The sequence below is a fragment of the Bufo gargarizans genome, chromosome 3 (assembly GCF_014858855.1).
Source record: "Bufo gargarizans isolate SCDJY-AF-19 chromosome 3, ASM1485885v1, whole genome shotgun sequence".
Taxonomy (NCBI): Eukaryota; Metazoa; Chordata; class Amphibia; order Anura; family Bufonidae; genus Bufo; species Bufo gargarizans.
This window is the reverse complement of record NC_058082.1, coordinates 484,669,178-484,694,170: the sequence shown is the minus strand read 5'-3', so window position 1 is coordinate 484,694,170 and position 24,993 is coordinate 484,669,178. Positions and strand designations below refer to the sequence as shown.

Here is a 24,993-nt window from a genome sequence, read left to right as displayed (position 1 = left end):
ATGACAATGGACTGTTGCAGTGGTGGCTGACGTGAAGCCTCATTCTCTGCTATGACATGCAGACTGATTCTCTGCTGACATGAAGCCAGATTGTCTGTTACGGGACCTCTCTGCTCTGCCTGTGTGCTAGGCCTAAATATATGCCAATGGACTGTTGCAGTGGTGGCTGACGTGAAGCCTGATTCTCTGCTATGACATGCAGACTGATTCTCTGCTGTCATGAAGCCAGATTGTCTGTTACGGGACCTCTCTGCTCTGCCTGTGTGCTAGGCCTAAATATATGCCAATGGACTGTTGCAGTGGTGGGTGACGTGAAGCCTCATTCTCTGCTATGACATGCAGACTGATTCTCTGCTGACATGAAGCCAGATCCTCTGTTACGGGACCTCTCTCCTCTGCCTGGGTGCTGGGCCTAAATTTATGACAATGGACTGTTGCAGTGGTGGCTGACGTGAAGCCTCATTCTCTGCTATGACATGCAGACTGATTCTCTGCTGACATGAAGCCAGATCCTCTGTTACGGGACCTCTCTCCTCTGCCTGGGTGCTGGGCCTAAATTTATGACAATGGACTGTTGCAGTGGTGGCTGACGTGAAGCCTGATTCTCTGCTATGACATGCAGACTGATTCTCTGCTGTCATGAAGCCAGATTGTCTGTTACGGGACCTCTCTGCTCTGCCTGTGTGCTAGGCCTAAATATATGCCAATGGACTGTTGCAGTGGTGGGTGACGTGAAGCCTGATTCTCTGCTATGATATGAAGACTGATTCTCTGCTGACATGAAGCCAGATTGTCTGTTACGGGACCTTTCTCCTCTGCCTGGGTTCTGGGCCTAAATTTATGAAAATTGACTCTTACAGTGGTGGGTGACGTGAAGCCTGATTCTCTGCTATGATATGAAGACTGATTCTCTGCTGACATGAAGCCAGATTGTCTGTTACGGGACCTTCTCCTCTGCCTGGGTTCTGGGCCTAAATTTATGAAAATTGACTCTTACAGTGGTGGGTGACGTGAAGCCTGATTCTCTGCTATGATATGAAGACTGATTCTCTGCTGACATGAAGCCAGATTGTCTGTTACGGGACCTTTCTCCTCTGCCTGGGTTCTGGGCCTAAATTTATGAAAATTGACTCTTACAGTGGTGGGTGACGTGAAGCCTGATTCTCTGCTATGATATGAAGACTGATTCTCTGCTGACATGAAGCCAGATTGTCTGTTACGGGACCTTTCTCCTCTGCCTGGGTTCTGGGCCTAAATTTATGAAAATGGACTCGTTACAGTGGTGGGTGACGTGAAGCCTGATTCTCTGCTATGATATGAAGACTGATTCTCTGCTGACATGAAGCCAGATTGTCTGTTACGGGACCTTCTCCTCTGCCTGGGTTCTGGGCCTAAAATTATGACAATTGACTCTTACAGTGGTGGGTGACGTGAAGCCTGATTCTCTGCTATGATATGAAGACTGATTCTCTGCTGACATGAAGCCAGATTCTCTGTTACGGGACCTCTCTCCTCTGCCTGGGTGCTGGGCCTAAATTTATGACAATGGACTGTTGCAGTGGTGGCTGACGTGAAGCCTGATTCTCTGCTATGACATGCAGACTGATTCTCTGCTGACATGAAGCCAGATTCCTCTGTTACGGGACCTCTCTCCTCTGCCTGTGTGTGCTGGGCCTAAATATATGCCAATGGACTGTTGCAGTGGTGGCTGACGTGAAGCCTCATTCTCTGCTATGACATGCAGACTGATTCTCTGCTGACATGAAGCCAGATTCTCTGTTACGGGACCTCTCTCCTCTGCCTGTGTGTGCTGGGCCTAAATATATGCCAATGGACTGTTGCAGTGGTGGCTGACGTGAAGCCTCATTCTCTGCTATGACATGCAGACTAATTCTCTGCTGACATGAAGACAGATTCTCTGTTACGGGACCTCCCTCCTCTGCCTGGGTGCTGGGCCTAAATATATGCCAATGGACTGTTGCAGTGGTGGCTGACGTGAAGCCTCATTCTCTGCTATGACATGCAGACTGATTCTCTGCTGACATGAAGCCAGATTCCTCTGTTACGGGACCTCTCTCCTCTGCCTGTGTGTGTGCTGGGCCTAAATATATGCCAATGGACTGTTGCAGTGGTGGCTGACGTGAAGCCTCATTCTCTGCTATGACATGCAGACTGATTCTCTGCTGACATGAAGCCAGATTCTCTGTTACGGGACCTCTCTCCTCTGCCTGTGTGTGTGCTGGGCCTAAATATATGCCAATGGACTGTTGCAGTGGTGGCTGACGTGAAGCCTCATTCTCTGCTATGACATGCAGACTAATTCTCTGCTGACATGAAGACAGATTCTCTGTTACGGGACCTCCCTCCTCTGCCTGGGTGCTGGGCCTAAATATATGCCAATGGACTGTTGCAGTGGTGGCTGACGTGAAGCCTCATTCTCTGCTATGACATGCAGACTGATTCTCTGCTGACATGAAGCCAGATCCTCTGTTACGGGACCTCTCTCCTCTGCCTGTGTGTGTGCTGGGCCTAAATATATGCCAATGGACTGTTGCAGTGGTGGCTGACGTGAAGCCTCATTCTCTGCTATGACATGCAGACTGATTCTCTGCTGACATGAAGCCAGATTCTCTGTTACGGGACCTCTCTCCTCTGCCTGTGTGTGTGCTGGGCCTAAATATATGCCAATGGACTGTTGCAGTGGTGGCTGACGTGAAGCCTCATTCTCTGCTATGACATGCAGACTAATTCTCTGCTGACATGAAGACAGATTCTCTGTTACGGGACCTCCCTCCTCTGCCTGGGTGCTGGGCCTAAATATATGCCAATGGACTGTTGCAGTGGTGGCTGACGTGAAGCCTCATTCTCTGCTATGACATGCAGACTGATTCTCTGCTGACATGAAGCCAGATTCTCTGTTACGGGACCTCTCTCCTCTGCCTGTGTGTGTGCTGGGCCTAAATATATGCCAATGGACTGTTGCAGTGGTGGCTGACGTGAAGCCTCATTCTCTGCTATGACATGCAGACTAATTCTCTGCTGACATGAAGCCAGATTCTCTGTTACGGGACCTCTCTCCTCTGCCTGTGTGTGTGCTGGGCCTAAATATATGCCAATGGACTGTTGCAGTGGTGGCTGACGTGAAGCCTCATTCTCTGCTATGACATGCAGACTAATTCTCTGCTGACATGAAGACAGATTCTCTGTTACGGGACCTCCCTCCTCTGCCTGGGTGCTGGGCCTAAATATATGCCAATGGACTGTTGCAGTGGTGGCTGACGTGAAGCCTCATTCTCTGCTATGACATGCAGACTGATTCTCTGCTGACATGAAGCCAGATTGTCTGTTACGGGACCTCTCTCCTCTGCCTGGGTGCTGGGTAGTGTTGAGCGCGAATATTCGAAAAGCAAATTTTTTTCGCGAATATCGCAACTTCGCGATTTCGCGAATATTTCGAATATAGTGCTATATATTCGTAAAAACGAATATTCGTTTTTTGTTTTTTCCCCCCCCCCCCACAAAATTACAGTACACATATAATTGATTGTTTCCCAAAGGTCCAACAGCTCAGATCTTACTCACATTGCCTAGAAAGTGATTGAGGCGCGAATCTTCGTAAGGCGATTTTATTAGCGCACATGCGAATATCGGCACGTCCCAGAACAGAGGCAAAGGGCTTTGCATTCATACATTAGTGAATTGAGTTGCGAATCTTCGTAAGGCGATTTTATTAGCGCACATGCGAATATCTACACTTGTCCCAGAACAGAGGCAAAGGGCTTTGCATTCATACATTAGTGATTGAATTGAGCTGCGAATCTTCGTAAGGCGATTTTATTAACGCAAATGCAAATATCTACACTTGTCCCCAGAACAGAGAGGCAAAGGCCTGTGCATTCATATAGTATAGCACCATATTCGCGAATACGTAGAACTTCGTAAAATTCGATTAACGAAAATTCGTATTTTTTATTTTACTTTCCACCTTACAGATTACATTGATCTGTACTCTGTCAACTACTGTCATCACCCCCCACTGTATCTCGATTGATTCCCAAAAGTCTCACATTCCCTAGAAAGTGATTGAGGTGCGAATCTTCGTAAGGCGATTTTATTAGCGCACATGCGAATATCTACACTTGTCCCAGAACAGAGGCAAAGGGCATTGCATTCATACATTAGTGATTGAATTGAGTTGCGAATCTTCGTAAGGCGATTTCATTAGCGCACATGTGAATTTTGCATAAATATATGTATTATGCGATGCGAAAATTCGAATTATCGCATATGCGAAATAATAACGAATTTGAATAATCGCGAATATTTTACGAATATTCTTTCGAATATTCACAAAATTTCGCGAATTCGAATATGGGACATGCCGCTCAACACTAGTGCTGGGCCTAAATTTATGACAATGGACTGTTGCAGTGGTGGGTGACGTGAAGCCTGATTCTCTGCTATGACATGCAGACTGATTCTCTGCTGACATGAAGCCAGATTGTCTGTTACGGGACCTCTCTCCTCTGCCTGGGTGCTGGGCCTAAATATATGCCAATGGACTGTTGCAGTGGTGGCTGACGTGAAGCCTCATTCTCTGCTATGGAACCTCTCTCCAATTGATTTTGGTTAATTTTTATTTATTTAATTTTTATTTTAATTCATTTCCCTATCCACATTTGTTTGCAGGGGATTTACCTACATGTTGCTGCCTTTTGCAGCCCTCTAGCTCTTTCCTGGGCTGTTTTACAGCCTTTTTAGTGCCGAAAAGTTCGGGTCCCCATTGACTTCAATGGGGTTCGGGTTCGGGACGAAGTTCGGATCGGGTTCGGATCCCGAACCCGAACATTTCCGGGATGTTCGGCCGAACTTCTCGAACCCGAACATCCAGGTGTTCGCTCAACTCTAGTCTGCATCCAATCCAAAAAAATGTGGACCAAAAATGCGGTTGTTAGAATGGGGTCTAATACTTATTACGTTACTGCATGCTTACATAACATTACAAGCATTAATTTTTTTAGACATTGCTCAAACTGCTGGTTTCTTTCAAAAGATAAAAAAATACAGACCACATACTGAATATAAAATGTATTCATAATATTTAATAATTGGTTTTCATAAAATATACATTTAAGATAATGGTATAACCATTATAAACTTAATAAAACATCTGAGCATGTTCACACTTGGGGATACACTGCAGATTTATATTATTATAATAGCAACAAAGTAAATGAGATTTTAAAAAAAATCTCAGCCACATCCTGCAGAAACAGTCCCCAGCAAAAATTGACCTGTGGTACATATGTAATCATCTCTATTCAGTACTCCAAACACTTTATATTTTTGCCTCAAGTACCTGTTTTTCATGTCTGTGCTTTCCTTGCTTTCAGCATAAGTTCATCTGGACAGAATGTTTACATGCAGAACTTCCTGTTTTCCTCAGCTAACCAAACCCAGCATGCTTTGCTCTCTGATGTTTGTAATTGTTTCACCTAACAGGAAGTTCTGCATGTAAACATCCTGCTCAGATGAAATGATGCAAATAACAAGGGACGGAATGCCAAGGCATGAAAAACAGGCACCTGGTGCAAAAAATATGCAGTTTTTTTTTTTTCGCGTACAGAATGAAGATTAAAAATAATAATTAGGGTCCATTCACACGTCTGTTGTTTCTTTCCTGATCTGTTCCGTTTTTTGCGGAACAGATCTGGACCAGTTCTGTACCCATTCATTTTCAATGGGTCCTGAAAAAAATCGGACAGCTCAATGTCTGATTTTTTTTCAGGACCCATTGAAAATGAATGGGTACAGAACTGGTCCAGATCTGTTCCGCAAAAAAACGGAACAGATCAGGAAAGAAACAACGGACGTGTGAATGGACCCTTAAACTGGAGAATCACCTTAAAATTTGCAGCATGTCAATTAATGCTGCGGTGTTCACCTTGGATTACATTTTTTGCACACTGCAGAGAGTGAAATCCACAGCAATCTGCAACAAATCTTCATGTAAGTGGAGTGTGATGTAGAGTAATCTTGGACTTTTCAGCACAAGTGTGACAAAATCTGCACAGAAATTCCGCTATGGAAAAATCTGCCATATGTGGCCATACTATAAGAGATTTATTCAGTAAATCCGTTTTTTTGTAATATACAGTACAATTAAACGGCCATGTAACCAGATAAAAGTGCAAATCATGACTGCAATAATGTGTACGGATACTGATCTGATAAACAGAAAAAATAAATATTTTGTGTAAGTGGCAAATTCCACCTTGGACAACAGAGAGGACAGGTATGTGTAAGCCAAAACCAGAAATAGAAATTAAAGGGGTTCTCCAGGATATCTGTTTTGATGGCTTATCCTGGACAAATGCTCGAAACAAAGAAAAAGTATCTTAGAAAGATCTGTGTACTGGAACCATAAGTAGTTTTGTCTTATAAACACTAATGCAAAACAATAATGCTGTGTGAAAGAGACCTACAGGGTCAATCACAGAGGGGCGACTTATCAAAACTGGTGTGACGGAAAACTGGCTTAGTTGCCCATAGCAATTTCAGTCAATTCATCAATTGTCACTTTGCACAAGCCACAGTGGGTCGTTTTTTTGTTTTTTAAACAGTCTCTCTGACCGGGCAGTGTAGTCCCTCATCTTGCTTGTAGGATTAGCGGTCTCACTGCCGATCATTGTCTTATGCATTTGGCTAGCTTCAGTATAAGGGCTCATGCACACAAACTTATTTTTTATATGTGGAGCCATTTACTTCAATGGGGCCGCTAAAAAAACGGAAATTACTCCATGTGCATTCTGCGTCTGTATGTCTGCAAAAAATAGAACTATTATTGTCCGCATTACGGACAAGGATAGAACTTTCCTAATTGGGTGACGGACATTCTGTTCCGCAAAATGCAGAATACATGTGGCTGTTATCGGTGTTTTGCGGATCCGCAATTTGTGGACCGCAAAACATCCATTGGTCGTGTGAATGAGCGCTAACACTGGTAGCATTTATCAAAGGTGTACCAAGCTTTGTGTTCTAATAAGTAAGTATACCAGCCCTGATGGACATTTAATCTTACATTTTAAGAATGAAAATGTAAAAATCTAAGTGAAATGTTGTAGAGGGGACATCATTACAGCTGCAGAATAAACAACAGTAAATATATTTGTACAGAAGATCAGCGCAGGAGTTCAAGGGACTTCATTTTTGCATCTTGGAGGTTTCCATGGGATTATTGTATCTGTAATGAAGACGAATACAGATAAATATAAAATACAGTTATAGAAACTGATTGTGATTAAAGATGAGTAAATCAATTCTATAGAATCAAATTTGAATCTAACTTTGAAAAGACATAGCTTTTCATCACAACTGAAGCACTTTCAATTCTGGTTGAATCGATTCGGGTTCAAATTGAATGCCCAATTTGGTCAAATTGGACACAAATTGCCGTAAGTTTGCTAATCACTAATTATGATACATATACAGTGAAATATACCAGCTCTTCAAGAACTGCTAATCATTGCTGATAGGTTTTCCCCTCACCAAACTTCCCCCTCTGTAATCTATCCTGAATGGAGCAACCGAGTTTATCTTTCTGGCCAAACGCTATAAGACTACATCCAACCCTGTGCCAACTACTACATTGGTTGATCACTTTCTTTAGAATTGAATGCAAAGTTCTAACTCACAACCCTAATGTTCTCCACAATGCTGCACCTTCAAACATCTCTTCCCTCCTCTCCATAACCATGCTATATGTTCTTTCCAATGACATAAGACATCATGAAAACCATTGAATCCAGTTTCTAATATTGTGCTGCCCCTATTCTCTTGAATGCACTACCCTGGACACCCAGATGAATGCCAAATATTCACAGTTTTAAGCATGCCATGAGGTATGATCCATAACATTATATCATTCTTAACATGTACTATGTAGTATTCTGACATGATTTGGACCCGCACCTATTGAATCAGCACAGTGTCTGTATCTATAATCTATACGTTGGATCATTATTGAATCCATTAAGAGTCATCCTAAATAAATGGCCGTCTCCTGCTCATATCATTTATTTTATTATATTTTTTTAGTCTTATTGTTGTATTAGCGTGTACTTACCATCAGTGATCTAAGCTTTCCAAGGACTCAGGTCCATTGTTGGGAATTTGCAACAGTCAATGAAATCTGCTGGGAACTCATTGGCCAAAAAGACCTTTTTAGGAACTTGTTTAATATTGGTATTAGCACATATGATATGTGCCAGTGTCACTTCCGATATTGATTTTTTTTGTTTTAGGCTGAATACTGAAGGATTTTCATAAAAAAACCTAGAAAGGTATAGAGAGATTCAGTGGCTGAGATATTTGACCAAGAGCTGATGTCAACATTATTGTTTGCATGGCTTAGTTTACAGGCACACAGTGGATACAGTCATTCATGTCAAGGGGAAGAAGTCGCAATATCCTACCACAGGCAGGGTGGCAGACCCATGTAAACAATTAACAGGTTGTGACACAATCACTGCAGACCCTTTATACAGCTGACCAGTGGGGGTGCAGAGAGTCAGACCCACATAAACCTATATGATCTTAACTACTAAGTAAAATAAAAATATTGGGTAGACTTATACATGGCAGATTTGTTGCAGAGATTTCTGCCAATGAAAATCAGTTCCACTCATCTGAATGGAGTTTTCTTTGTGTCAAGCACATGATGTTCTGCGATTCAGGTGAATGGGGAAGACTGCAACAAATCTGCTGCTTGTGAATGTACCCTAACTGCTTCACAGTTAGACACTTGCCTGCTATATGCACAACAATTACTATATGAATATTTATTTTGGAACCTGATCATTTATTCTTGTGTGGGTTTTTTTTCAAACAGAAACTTATATATTTTCATGTTGTATTAATAATTGGCACATACCTATCTCCATTTCTAGCCCTACGAAACTGGTTTCCAATCAAACAAGATAGCAACGGCCCAGTTCTTCCATTGGGAACTAAGGGCTCAGAGACGCCACCAACCCAGATGTCAATATTGTCCGGAGTTCCATACAAATCAATGAGCTTTTTGGCAACTTCCCGATTATTCAGCACAGCGGCTAATTCATCGACATCACGTGGTGCAGAAAGATTACAGAACCTTCTCCAAGCATTGTATCCTAGGAGGTAAAGAAATGTAGAATTACTTCACTACCATCAGAGGAATATTATGGGATTGTGTGTCCAGTTTATTTACTGACTGTTTTTAAATAGTAATTGAAAAAGATCAATTTAATCAAAAAGACTGCATTTTTTTCTCTATGTGTGGACATAAGGGGTAAGGGGCTAATGTGTTCCCACCTACCTGGTAAGCCATGGTCTCTACCCCGTTGTATGTTAAAAGACGCTAGATCACGGCCAATGAAATTGACCACTGGAAAAAGACGTTCCCTCAAGTCATCAACCATTATCTGATCCTGGCGGTTCAGTTTCGCTTTATTGACCATCGTACCCCTGAGTAAAGGTTCAACTCCACCTGCGGGCGTAATATAGGGTTGTCAGAAAAGCAGAGTAAGCCTAAAAGGATTGCATATACTGTACTATGTTGCACTATACTAATACTATAAATTCTACATAGTATGCAAAATGACAGAAATAGGTCATGATAGGAAAAATAATTAATAGAGAAGTAGAAGTTACCTTGTCTCACTATTCTCCACGGAGCGAAAAATGTTTCATGAAGTGGGACAACTGGCTCGGGGCTGTATGGAGAGAAATCCTTTGCCAATCTGTAAATGAATGGCTGTACCATCGTGTGACCCATTCTGAAGGCAATAGTGAAGACATTTGATAATCTTGGGTCCTCATCTTCGTCATAACATGTATAAGGAGGTAGAACTTTTGACATCTCATCGCCCAATAGTAGAGGCAGCCAATCTTTATATGCTATTTTCTGTTTAAAAAAAATATGCTTTAGTAAAAGGAAAATTCTCTGGCAATGTACTATTATGGTATAATACTCAAAAATCATACTGCACCTGCAGGACTGCTCCTATTATCTTGCGGGTTTCTTGGTATAGTGTCTCTCCTGACCAGCGTGGGTTTAACTTGCGCAACTGTGTGGCAATGCGGTTGTGCTCTCTCAAGAAAAGTGTGTGGAATGTCGTCAGCATGGGTTGCTCGTTAGAACGGCTATCCCCTGAAAAGGGAAGATGAAGAAATGTCACCAGATATATGGGGAGGACATTGATGACCTGTTCTCAGGATAGTGGGAGTCGGACTCTTAGGACTATTGCTTCAGACACAGTGGCACATCTGTACAGATGGTGTGGCTGTGGTACTGCAGCTTATCCTGAGCTCATCTCTATTCACTTTAATGTTCAGGGGCAGAGCCGGGCACAGTCACTAGTTCTAGAACTGCAGCGATGGGACCACAATGTTCCATCAGGACCAAACCCTCAAAACAACAACCTAACACCCATAAACAGAATAACATGGAGACAGGGAGGAATGGAGAGGAGAAAGGTGCTGCAGCATCTCTCTCTCTCTCTTTGTGGTGTGAGACTGCATACTGTGAGGGGAGAGGGGGCACTGAAGAGGGGGGCCTCTGAGTGGCTTATAGTTTGCATATTTAAAAGGTATAAAGGGTAGTTTTACACAACCCGAAAACTCTGGTTAAACACAATACAGTTCTGCCTGCACTACATAAAATATACATTGTGGGGATTTGCTCTGGTAGACAGGCTAGCGGACGCAGTACAGAGGCAACCACAAAGTCTTTAACTTAAACAGTTCAGTGTATTATTCACACATAAGGAAAAACAAAAAGTAACGGTTTGCAGTCCTGGTGTTTGTCCGCACCATAAAAAGTCCACAGAATAAAAGCCTTTACCTGGTCAGCAGTTTTTCCACCCGCAGTCCACAGCAGGCTTTAGGGCCTGTTTCCCAGTAGGCATCTCTCAGGCCTTTAGCACAGCACAAGTTCTATGTTCCCAAACACACAGAGACTGACAGCGCTCCACTGTCAGAGAGGAGTAATCCACACCCAGCTGAGACTGCTGGCCGGGTTTGATATAGGACAGTAAAGACCCGGCCTGGAACGTGGGGAGCAGCCACCCACCCAGCACTTTGGCTACTCCCAGTAAGAGCTGGCCCAGATCGGCTTTACAGCCATACTAACAGCAAACAGTGTCAATAAACACTAGCTTCCGCTGACCCTTGAAATTACCGGCTCTTACCCCACCGAGGCCAGGAACCTCGATGACACATTCCTTCCGTCAATGACAGCCCCTTGCGTCTTCCTACAACATCTACAGCTGCATAAGCAACGACTGCCATTTTTCATATAGGTACACTCCGTGTCAGACTGGGGTGCTTAGGGCCCACTAGTACAATTTATTTTGGGGCCCTCCGTACGGATACATTTAAATATTACCTGCTCACACAGCAGCAAGATGCCACCAGATGATTGAATATGGGGTTCCCTGCAGCAACTTTGAGAAGGTAGGTCCTGGGGAGAAGAAGACACTGGCAACTTTCCTCTGTACCTAGAAGGAATCTCATCTCTGATCATGTCTATAATAATAAACTGGGGAGTTTCTTTAATAATCTATCAAGTTTTTTATATGAACATAGGCTGGTTAAGGTGCTGTATATTAAAAATATGAATGTAGTGCAGTAAGTCTACTGTGTTATGTGCCACTTGTGCAGGGCGTGGGAGACTAGGGGCCCACCTTGCTCAGGGGCCCATCGGGGATTCATCTGTAGCCCTGTGGGCCAGTCCAAGCCTGGGTACACTTAGAAATGCCACAAGCACTACAAAAAAAACTTTTATAAACTCACCTGCCACAAAACACGGTACTCCCAATGTTAGGTTGGTCCTAGAACATTGGTCAGGTCCATTCCCACTAAAAGGCAGGTAGGAAAATCCATTGTCGGTGAAGTTCTGATTAACAGCCAAAAGACCCAGTTGGTTTGTGTTATTTCGAAGCAAGGTGGCGAGATTCTGGACACTTCCATACACCTGGCTTCCATCAATGAATGAAGTCAGGCCATTGATCTGCTCACGCACAGGACTTATCAGACTGCACACTGATGCAGTGCGAATCATAGATATACATTCACTGCCATTGACATATCGAGGGTCGGTTGGTGGAATCTGGAAATATAAGAAACAGATGAAAAATAGTCAATGTAGAAATACTTTTATAACAAATTGATGGAATTTTTTAAATATTGATTTTATTATATTGATTAAACATGCTGACAAATTGCATCTTAGAAGCTAAGGCTTCATGCATAGGATTCCTATTCAAACTGCATGTGGCCTTTACTGTACCCGCAGAAACGTATGGAGGCAAACAGAGAATTCATTCTGTCAGATTCCATACAAATCTGATGACACATTATGGAGCTATTACCTTTAGATGCATTGCTGTCTATATGGCAGTACACAGATGGGGGCCGTAGGAGATGAGCGCTTCCATTGTGGAAGCGCTCATCTCCATATCTAATGCATCTGTATCACTGTCCTTAGGACAGGGATACAGATGCCTGTGCTGCGGCAGGGGAGGGAGAGGTGTGTCCCTCCCCTGTTCTTCTGATAGGCCGCAGGCACTAATGCCTGCAGCCTATCAGAGGCCGGCTCTGGTGGCGCAATGACGTCATCATCGCGCCGCCTAAGCCGGGCAGCACACAGCAGGGACACAGGCCGGAAGAGGCCTGCATCGCATTGCTGCTGATGGAGGTAAGTATCGGTGTATTTTTTATTTTATTTTTTGGAGGGGGGGAGCTGTCACTATGGGGGCACTAAAAGAGAACGGAACTATGGGGCATCTGGTGGTACTTTTTTTTGGGTGGCACTTTTTTTTGGCACATTATGGGGGGCACCATGGGGGAGAGGAGCACTATGGGGGCTCTAAAGGGGCTTTTTTTTTTACACATTATGGGGGGCACTATAGGGGAGAACGGCACTATGGGGCATCTGGTGGCACTATAGGGGCATTATTCGGGGGCACTATGGGGAAGTGGGGGTTCTAAAGGGGCCTTTTTTTCTTATTGGCACATGGGGCATTATGGCATCTGGTGGCACTAAGGGGGCATTTTTTACTGGCACATTATGGGAGGCACTATAGGGGAGGGCGGAACTATGGAGGAGTGAAGAACTATTGGGGCATATGGTGGCACTTTGAAGCAGCATTTTTTACTGGCACAATATGGGGCGGCACCATGGGGGAGAGGAGCACTATGGGGGCATCTGGGGGGTCTAAAGGGGCTTTTTTTTATTGACACATTATGGGGGCACTATAGGGGAGAATGGCACTATGGGGCATCTGGTGGCACTATAGGGGCATTATTTGAGGGCACTAAGGGGAAGTGGGTGCTCTAAAGGGGCCTTTATTCTTATTGGCACATCATGGGGGCATTATGGCTTCTGGTGGCACTAAGGGGGCATTTTTTTACTGGCACATTATGGTAGGCACTATGGGGGAGAGGAGCACTATTTGGGCATATGGTGGCACTTAGAAGGGGCATTTTTTTACTGGCATATTATGGGGGACACTATGGGGAAGGGGGAGAGGAGCACTATGAGGGCATTTACTGGGGCACTATATAGGGGTATTTTATACTGGCATACATTATGGGGACATTAGCTCAACAGCGGGCACTAAGCGGGGGTATTTCATGTACTGTCATATTGTAGGGAGAATTATTAGTACTAGGAGGTATTATGCGGAGCTTTGCTAATACTGGGGGGCTATGAGGAACATGATTACTAGTATGGGCGCTATAGGGGCATTATTACTACTAAGGCTGAGTTCACACCAGCGTTCAGCCTTTCCGTTCTCCTGCTCTGTTATAGGAGCAGGAGAACGGAAAGGACGGATTGGGCACATAACTGAGACGAGCGGAGCCTACGGACCCCATAGACTATAATGGGGTCCGTTAGGTTTATGCTCAGAAAATTATTTTGGAGCGGAGACAAAAGTACTGCATGCAGGACTTTTGTCTCCGCTCCAAAATCATTTTCTGAGCGTAAACCTAACGGACCCCATTATAGTCTATGGGGTCCGTAGGCTCCGCTCGTCTCAGTTATGTGCCCAATCCGTCCTTTCCGTTCTCCTGCTCCTATAACGGAGCAGGAGAACGGAAAGGCTGAACGCTGGTGTGAACTCAGCCTAAGTGTGCTCTGGCAGAGAATTATTTCTATTTTGGGGAGCCCTGTTACTTTGGGGGCACCCTGCCACGCTATCAGCTTAGCACAATACTTTTTGGGGGACATTATCTTTATACTATTAGTGTCTGGGCGCAGTTATTTTTTTAGAGCACTGTGTGCCAATAATTGTTGAAGGGGGCACTATCTGTGTGGTAGTAGTATTTCCAGGGGGACTGTTTCTGCAGTATAGTATTGGGGGCACAGCGGGCATAGTATTGGGGGTGGCAGGAAAGGGTGTTCAGAAGATGTGAAGATGATGGAAATGTGGGAAACTAATGTCTGTTTGTTAATCTCTGCAGAGACGGGAGATGGCTGAAAAATCATCATGGCGGTCTGGTCTGAATGAAGAAGATGAGGAAAGAGAACGTCTACAACAAAGGTGACATCACTGGATGTAAGAGGTATGGGGCGCTATGTAGGAGAGGAGATGCTCCGGCTCCTCCCCCTGCCATTTTCAGAAGGAGGATTCAGAGCTGGGTGAGGACAACCAAAGGGGGCAGCAGGCAGATAGTGGGGGGAACCACAGGCCTTGAGCAGGATCTGGGGAGGGAGGAGAGCGGAGGAGCTTCCTGGCTGTAGCCTGCTGTCTATTGTATGATGTGAAGCAGGCAGTGCAGCCAGGACAGACCTCCCCTCTCCGTATGATGTGTAGAGACAGGCCGCAACTATAGAATGTCAGCTGTACAGTGTTTGTTGGGAGTGGCCTATTATATGTAGGAGGGGCTTTTAATAACGGAGCTTTTAGAATCGGCAAGTAAAAGAATCAGCGCAACACACTACACCCCGTCCCTGCAGTTTTAAATATAAAGGGGGCTTTGAAATATTTAATTAGCACAGCGCACTACACATGCCACATTCTTTTGCCTTTCGGACCCCCCCTAGACAAAATTCCTGGGTGCTCCCCTGCCCCCAACCTCCCACCGCCACCACCGCCGCCGCCGCAAATGCTCGCAATTACATCCATGGCCGCGCCGCCTGTGGTGATCGGCAGGGCGGACCTGAAGGATAAAAAAAATAAAATTTGGGCTGGTTGTTCTAGGGGGGGTCCAGACCCGCTGGCTCTGATGAGAGTGTATGGGGTCCGTGTCAAACATGAAAAACTTGTCACTTTTTGAAAAATGTCCAGCACAAAAAGACAGATATATGTTAAAATCTGAAATATGTTTATATTCTAATCTTACAATTTCCTCAGTAAAATAACCAGAGCATTGATATGTGAATACGTCAATGAAAAAAGTCTTACCATTAAAGGGAAACAAGGGTATGTGTTGACGCAGCTCTTAGCACAATTCACATTTTGCAAAAACGATGAAGTTGTTGGTGTAGCAACAGAGAGGTCAAGGTCATGATCCAAAAACTGACCCCATTGCATGAACATAAGAGATCGACCGTCATCCAGTTTCAATGATTTCGTAGATAATTTAACAATTTCATTTGATACTTTACGTGCCTGTTGCAAAAAAAAAAGGCATTATGTTACAAGCATCCCAAATAGTGATGAAGTGAAGTGAACTTTGATACGAATTTCAGGGAAAATTCAATTTGCTGCAAAGCCGAATTTCCTTGTGCTTCATGGTAACGAATCAATTTTCCCTGAAATGGTGGTAAAAAAATAAATAAAATCATGCTCGCCTCGAAATCTCATGCGCGATGACTTATGACGTCACCATGCCGGCCAGCATTATAATGTAATCATATGCCACGTGAGATTTCGTGCAAGGTCTTCAATCAAGATGGCCACGGCGGCCTCTTCGCATTTAAATGGATGAGGCGAGTATGATTTTTCTTTTCCACTGATTAAGCCCTGAAAGCCCCAATTTTCGTTTTCAGATGCCGCGATCAGTGATGAACCCGGCATCTGCGGTATTCAATGATGGGGGCGTCACAATTGTCGTTCCCCGTCAATGCGCCTGCTATTCACAAGGGAACTAGTTAAGTGACAAAGCAATTCATCATGAAGCGAATTTCTTTGTGAAATTAAGTTTTCTAAACTTCGCTCAATCTCGTATGTTATGGAAAAATTCTTACCTCAATAACATCAACCCATATGTTGCCCAGTGTCATCAGGGTAGGTCATCATTATCGGATTGGTGGGGGACCCACAGCTGTTCAGGAGTAGCTCTGTGACTGGATATTGGCATGAGAACTGCACAGCTCCATCCGTTGTATAGTGTATGGAGCTGGCTACTGCCATTGAAGTGACTTGGAGCAGCGCTGCAGTAACCAGCAATATCTACTAGTCCCAGCGCCGGAGCCACTACAGAACAGCTAATATCTCAGGGATAGGCCATGGGTGTAAAAGGCTAGACAGCCCCTTTAATAGACAAATCTGATGTTTCTGCAAATCATGGGCTGCAGCTGGCGAGCGGAGGGGGGCACAGTACGCCCTCCTACATAATGCCATTACATTCACTTCACTGTGACAAATCTGCTGTTTCCAGCAAACTACATAAGCTTTAAAGGCATATTATGGGTTCAATTAGAAATGATGGACCTCTCAAACTGTTTATATAGCTATATGGCTAGCCAGAAAAAATGTACAAGTAGTAACCCCCAAATTACTATGCAAGTTACTGAACATACCCCAAGCCCTAATTCCATTCTTTCACCTCTGCATGGAAGATTGTTAGAAAAGCATGGATTCATAAGGGATTGGATCTGTCAAGGTAATCTTATCTCCATGTGGAGATACGTTCTGGACTGTACCAGGGTAATGCTGTGGAAGGATGGTACATAAAATAAGAATGCTGGGACTAGGTGAGACTATGTGTACATGGGTTAACTGTCTCAGAGGAATTAATGGTCCATCTTCAGACTGGGTCACAGTCACCAGTGGGGTGCCACAGGGGTCAATATTGAACCCTGTACTTTTTAATATGTTTATTAATGGCCTTGCTGAGGTTTTTTTGCAGCAAATTTTCAGTATTTGCAGATAAAACAAAATTCCTGCAAAGGGATCCACAAAGAGGATGATAATATAGTATTGCAGAATATTTTGGGGAAGCTGGAGGCTTGAGAAGAGGGATGGAAATTTGAAGGGGTATTTCAAGTTCTCCAACAGCCAGCCCATGTACTTACCCCGCTCTCGGCGCCACTCCCGGTCACCGCACCGCCGCTGCTGCTTCTCCCTGTACACGTATGAAAACATCCGTGATGCTATCCCCATCCACACCTGCCATTGGGTGCTTCCCCCTCTGACACCGGCTGTTTTCATCCGTGTACAGGTAAAATCTGCAGCGGCGGTGCGGGGACCAGGAGCGGCGGTGGGAGCGGGGTAAGTATATTACATGTGAGTGACTCGGCACATGGGGGGGCTGTTGGAGAACTTGGAAAACCTCTTTAAGTTCAATATGGTCATGCATGTAGGCCGAGAAACAGAAAGTACATTTATGTAGCAAATAGTAGAGCACTGACTAAAACTCCCACTGAGACTTAGAGATATTGGTAGACATTGCCACTGCCACTTGAGCTACCAATGCTAAGTCATGGGATGCATGAAAAGAGGCATAGATACTCATGAGAAGAACATAGATTCGCCTCTATATAAATCACAGAACACACATGGAATATTGTGTACGATTTAGCACAGCTGTATATAACAAGAACGTGAATGAACTAGAGCGGGTGCAAAGGATGGTGACCAAGGTAATAAAGGAAATAGGTCATCTGTAGTACCGACACAGTTTGCTTAGTCTTAAAAAAAGATGGGGAGATCTAATTACAGTGTAAATATATGACTGGACAGTACAGAGATCTGTATAATGACCTTTTTATATCTAGGCCTGTAACCATGACAAGTGGGCATTCTTTATGTCTAGAAGAAAGAAGGTCTCACCATCATCTTAGATGGGGTTATTTACTAAGATTATTGCTTTGTGGGAGGTGCTGGGCATTGTGGGTAGTGCAAGGCATTGTGGGAAGGAGAAGCCAGTCTCCACTCTACATACAGACTACAGGACATCCGCAGAGCTGTTCCATGCAGTCCTTCTTAAATTCCACCATCTTTGTGCAAGTATATCTGGTTAGGGACATCTAGCTTTGTTTCAGGGACAGTATGTTATGCAGAGCTGTTCAAGTAGTTTTAGTGTTACTCAGGGAGTTATTTATGTTAGCTAGCATATGTCCAAAATGGCTGCCTATGCATAGATTGCATATCTATGCATAGGCAGCCATTTTGGACATATGCTCAGTGTTATGAAAATGTTATAATACATGCTGTTCTATGCTTTCTGCTGATACATGTTATACTTATACAAGCCATTTGTTTTCTTGTAGTTTTACCAATTCACAATCCTGTTGACCAATAAACAAGTTAGACTACAGAAAAGAGTCCACTTATTTGGAAGCCCGGAATGGTTTATGCTGAATGTCAGACTGCACACTGTGTGAACGTGTATGAAGACAGAACATACAGTGTGTAAGATATTCTTACCAATGGTAGAGTAAACCCATTGATGGGACGGCTTTGAGTCCAGCCTCGTGGCAGTGATATACCATCCTCATATTCTGGCCTGAGAAGGCGTTTGTACGCAGTGCTGGATGCACCGAGAATAGCTGTCTTTCTGTAAAAAACAAATATATACATATATTTCTACATATTAGTGAACAGAAAGAAATACATTCTTAAAAAGGTTGTTCACAATTAGAAAAAGCATGGCTATTTTTTCTCTAGAAACACCTGTTAATGGATTGTATCTGGGATTGCAGCATAGGTGCAGTGATGGCCAGTTCGCAGTGTTCGCCAGCGAACACATGCGGGCTGCCATCTTAACTCACACGTCCGGCAATGCACAGGTAAGCCCTTACCTGTGCCTGTGACGCGAGCCGGTCTGAAACAAATGCGGTCACCGGGAGCAGGCAATTCCGAGAAACAGCCTGCTCCCGGTGAACGCATTTGTTTCAGACCGGGTCCCGGCACAGGCACAGGTAAGGGCCTAACTGTGCATCGCCGGACTTGTGAGTTAAGATGGCAGCCCGCATGTGTTCGCAGGTGAACACTGCGAACTGGCCATCACTGCATAGGTGCAATATGTTGAAGTCAATAGGGCTATGGTGCAATACACTACCTGTGGATAGGTGCTGTTTTTGCTTAAAAGCTGTTTTTATTTTCTAACCCTAGGCAGCTTATTTAACCCCTTCAGGACCAGTCTTTAACCATGGCGCCCATTCACACGTGGATAGCAGCCATGGCGCCATAGCAGCCGGGTTTCTGCTATTTTAAATAGCAGAGACTTGTGGCACATGTAAGCGATCAGACACAAATAAGGCTGATCGCATACATTTTCCCTTTCAGATGCTGTGGTCAAATGTGTTCATGGCATCAGAGCAGTCTAGAAGTGGAAGCCACGCGCCTCAAGAAGGCTTCGAAGTCTATTAGAGGAATATACTAAAACAGGCCAGTAGGTGGCAGCACTGTATTGTTATATTGAAAATTAAGTGTTTAATGATGGCTATATAGAAATCAATGAACACAATGGGCAATCTAATGATTGCCAGTTATAGTCACCCAGGATAACTTAAAAAAAGTGAAAAGAAGTTTTTACAAATATAAAAAAATATAAAACTTCAAATCACCCCCCTTTCCTTAAAATAAAAATAGTTAACCAATGAAAAAAAGAAACATCATGGGCATCTCCACGTGCGAAAATGCCCATATAAAATATAACAATATTTATGGCATACAGTAAATGGCATAATGGGAAAAAAAACAGCTAATTTTCTATATTTTTTTTTCACTTGAACTCCCCAATATTTTTTTTAAATAAAAAGTTATCAAAAAGTCACACATACTTCAAATTGATATCACTGAAAAGTACAGATCGTCCCCGCAAAAATGAGCCCTTACACAGCCCCGTACACATAACTACAAAAAAGATCAGAATATGGTGATATTTTTTTCTCAAAGATTTACATTTTTTCAGTATTAAAATGCAAGAAAAATTATAAGTTTAATATATAAGTTTGCTATCGCTGTAACCGTACTGACCTGAATAATGAAGATAACAGGCCAATTTTACCGCATAGTGTACGGAGTAAAAAAAAAACCTTTGGCAGAATTGCGTCTTTTCCCAATTCTACCCTAATTGGAATGTTTTTTTTCCGCCCCCACTATATAATATGCAACCATAAATGGCACCATTAGAAAGTACAACTTGTCCCGCAAAAAACAAGTCCTCATGAGGCTATGTGAACGGAAAAAATAAAAAGTTAGGGCTATGGGAACGCGGGGAGTGAAAACCGAAAACGCATTAATGGAAAATCTCAAGGTCCTCTAAGGGTTAAGTTTACAACGCCTGGCTTTCTGTGTCTAAAAGGGGTACTGATTTTAATGTTTATAAATTATCATGGACATCATTCCTGTATGTTCAATCAAATAATTAATGTTTTTATTATTTGCAAATTTAGAATGTAATAGACAGGGATAGTAAAATGGAACAGCCATAGAACTTGGTCACTGTCACCTTGATCATTGTAAAATGGAAGGATCTCATATTAATTGCAGTAGAATAATTTTACCCTACAGTAGACAGAATGTGACAGCTCTGCATCGCTATCTGGTGGCCACACATTCCATTATTCTTGAAACCTACAGTAGATGTCTAGTTTTTTTTATTCTCCATGTTCTTCATTGCTGGAAACTGGCATCGGAAGAACTGCACAGCTCCATCCGTTGTATAGTGTATGGAGCTGGTTACTGCCATTGAAGTGACTTGGAGCAGCGCTGCAGTAACCAGCAACATCTACTAGTTCCAGCGCCGGAGCCACTACAGAACAGCTAATATCTCAGGGATAGGCCATGGATGTAAAATGCTAGACAGCCCCTTTAATAGACAAATCTCATGTTTCTGCAAATCATGGGCTGCAGCTGGCGCGCGGGGGGGAACAGTACGCCCTCCTACATAATGCCATTACATTCACTTCACTGTGACAAATCTGCTGTTTCCAGCAAACTACATAAGCTTTAAAGGCATATTATGGGTTCAATAGAAATAATGGGCCTCTCAAACTGTGTATATAATGGCTAGCCAGAAAATGATTATTATTCTTCCATTAATCATTTTCAGTAACACTGTCGCTAGCACATGAGCGATTGCATTGGCGGCGACTGTGCGGTAAAGGGCTTTATAGGGCTGTGACATGGCTATCTGCAGATTGGCTGACTGCATTGCCTTATGGGTGATCGTGCATTCTCAGGCTTTTTATTTTCACTTTGTAACACGTGCAGCCGCCATTTTAGGAAAAACGGATTCATTACCACAAAGCACGAGGAAATTCAGATTAGTTTCAAATCGACGTTTTCCTAAACTTCAGACTGAATTCCGCTTTGAATACTTCACTTAACACTTAAATGTGTATATATATATATATATATATATATAATATAGATCCAGAAAAATGAGCGGCACTCCGGTAGATAAAAGCAAGTGAAACCTTTATTCACCCAGGTGGTGCAACGTTCCGGCTCCAAACATGAGCCTTTTTCAAGCGTTTTCAGGGCTTGAAAAAGGCTCATGTTTGGAGCCGAAACGTTGTGCCGCTACCGGAGTGCCGCTCATTTTTCTGGATCCATTTATTGGGGTAAGAAGTCTATTCCCTGGAACGTGCACCCGTTCCGCCATGTGCCGTTCCGCCACGTGCCAGTGCCGCCATTTTTTCTTGCATATATATATATATATATATATATATATATACAGGTCCTTCTCAAAAAATTAGCATATTGTGATAAAGTTCATTATTTTCTGTAATGTACTGATAAACATTAGACTTTCATATATTTTAGATTCATTACACACCAACTGAAGTAGTTCAAGCCTTTTATTGTTTTAATATTGATAATTTTGGCATACAGCTCATGAAAACCCAAATTTCCTATCTAAAAAAATTTGCATATTTAATCCGACCAATAAAAGAAAAGTGTTTTTAATACAAAAAAAGTCAACCTTCAAATAATGATGTTCAGTTATGCACTCAATACTTGGTCGGGAATCCTTTTGCAGAAATGACTGCTTCAATGCGGCATGGCATGGAGGCAATCAGCCTGTGGCACTGCTGAGGTGTTATGGAGGCCCAGGATGCTTCGATAGCGGCCTTAAGCTCATCCAGAGTGTTGGGTCTTGCGTCTCCCAACTTTCTCTTCCCAATATCCCACAGATTCTCTATGGGGTTCAGGTCAGGATAGTTGGCAGGCCAATTGAGCACAGTAATACCATGGTCAGTAAACCATTTACCAGTGGTTTTGGCACTGTGAGCAGGTGCCAGTTCGTGCTGAAAAATGAAATCTTCATCTCCATAAAGCTTTTCAGCAGATGGAAGCATGAAGTGCTCCAAAATCTCCTGATAGCTAGCTGCATTGACCCTGCCCTTGATAAAACACAGTGGACCAACACCAGCAGCTGACATGGCACCCCAGACCATGACTGACTGTGGGTACTTGACACTGGACTTCAGGCATTTTGGCATTTCCCTCTCCCCAGACTTCCTCCAGACTCTGGCACCTTGATTTCCGAATGACATGCAACAGTCCAGTGCTGCTTCTCTGTAGCCCAGGTCAGGCGCTTCTGCCGCTGTTTCTGGTTCAAAAGTGGCTTGACCTGGGGAATGCGGCACCTGTAGCCTATTTCCTGCACACGCCTGTACACGGTGGCTTCCGCAGGTCCCCCAAGGTCTGGAATCGGTCCTTCTCCACAATCTTCCTCAGGGTCCGGTCACCTCTTCTCGTTGTGCAGCGTTTTCTGCCACACTTTTTCCTTCCCACAGACTTCCCACTGAGGTGCCTTGATACAGCACTCTGGGAACAGCCTATTCGTTCAGAAATTTCTTTCTGTGTCTTACCCTCTTGCTTGAGGGTGTCAATGATGGCCTTCTGGACAGCAGTCAGGTCGGCAGTCTTACCCATGATTGCGGTTTTGAGTAATGAACCAGGCTGGGAGTTTTTAAAAGCCTCAGGAATCTTTTGCAGGTGTTTAGAGTTAATTAGTTGATTCAGATGATTAGGTTAATAGCTTGTTTAGAGAACCTTTTCATGATATGCTAATTTTTTGAGATAGGAATTTGGGGTTTTCATGAGCTGTATGCCAAAATCAGCAATATTAAAACAATAAAAGGCTTGAACTACTTCAGTTGGTGTGTAATGAATCTAAAATATATGAAAGTCTAATGTTTATCAGTACATTACAGAAAATAATGAACTTTATCACAATATGCTAATTTTTTGAGAAGGACCTGTACATACACACAAATCATTATTTTACAGGTTGGAGTATTGAATACAATTAATTCTTATATCTCAGTATGATTATTTAATACTATGATATTGACAGCTTCTTCATATAAGGCAGGTCATTACTCCTCTGCTGAGATTTTCCTTACCTATTATTACACTCTCCAGTGATGCTGCGGTACGGTGAAGGGTCACACACTTTTGGTAAGAACTGATAGGCGCATCCAGTTAGCTGAGAAATTATTTGATTTTGTTCCTCTGTTAGAGCAGCTACCAAGAAACACGTGCACATTAATAACAGCATGATAATGTATTGTATTGTATTACTAGCATAGCATCCAAATGTACATTGTAGATGTGTGAAATCAGTGCGGGAACATAGTATTTTCTGTGCTTTCCAGTAAGGGTCACCTATACAGAGGAGGTGAATGAAGAATGCTGCACACGTGTAACGGCGCATACAATTGTCCTTTTCAGATCTGTGTTGTATGGATTTGCAATAGACGCAAAGGGGCCTGTACTATACCTCTGTGCACCTCTGATTTCCTAAGGGGGTATACAGAGATTTAAGGGTATATTAGACTGCCCGATGATTGGTTCCTATGAACACTTGTTTACTGATCATCTAGCAGTCTAAAGCTCAAGTCCGGGCGCAAATCTGTGAGCACGTGGTCAGTGATGCATCCATGAAGCTGTCCATGAAGGATCCGTGTTGGGTCCGTGTGTCCGTTTTTTGCTGTCCGTGTTGCATCCGTGTTTCACTGACATTGAACAGTTGAAAATGTATTTTCAAAGCATCTCTTCCTAAGGATCCGTGAAACACGGACTCAACATGGACGGCATCCGTGTTGCATCCATGGTTTTAACGGACCCATAGACTATAATGGACGTGATGGATCCGTGAACGGACAAAATAGAGCATGCATCAATGCTAAAAACACTGACCCACGGACCGTGCCAAAATACTGATGTCTGAATACACATATTAATATGAATGGGGACGTGTGCTGTCTGTGGAGAACACATACAGCACACTGATGCGTGAATGAGGCTTAATACTGCCCGATGAACTAGAAAACGTTCGCTGTGCAGTCCAGATCTTTCAGCATGCCGGCACTCCGCTGTCCTGCATGGGGATGAGCGATAGCATAGCGATCCCTCCCCCCCATGTGTGGAAGACATTGCTGCATGCAATAGCAGCGGTCTCCTCTGCCAGCTATCTGCTGATTGCCAGGAGGGAACGCTTATCTCCCGACAATCGCTAGTAGCATCTGGTATGGGCACATACATGCAGGTTTCCTGATGCAGTTGTGGAACCCAAAAATCAGGAATTGATCATAAAAAGCAGAGAAAGTGTAAAGGACAGACACAAACTCTCTTTTTTAAATTCACTCCTGATTTTGGCTTCCAAAACTGCATCAGCAAACCCGAGTTTGTGGTCGCACCAAGCCTCACAGATTCATACAGATCCTATCAGAAGAAACAATGATAGCGTGTTCCATCACTTTGCTGTATTACAAACATTTTCACCTCTATAAATTAATATATAGTCTTATATAGTTAATGG

At 43.4% G+C, this 24,993-nt stretch overlaps 1 pseudogene; it reads right to left on the bottom strand.

Annotated features, from left to right (window-relative positions):
• Positions 1–8,135: 8,135 nt before the first annotated feature.
• LOC122931696 overlaps positions 8,136–24,993 on the bottom strand; it is a 35,604-nt pseudogene continuing 18,746 nt past the window's right edge.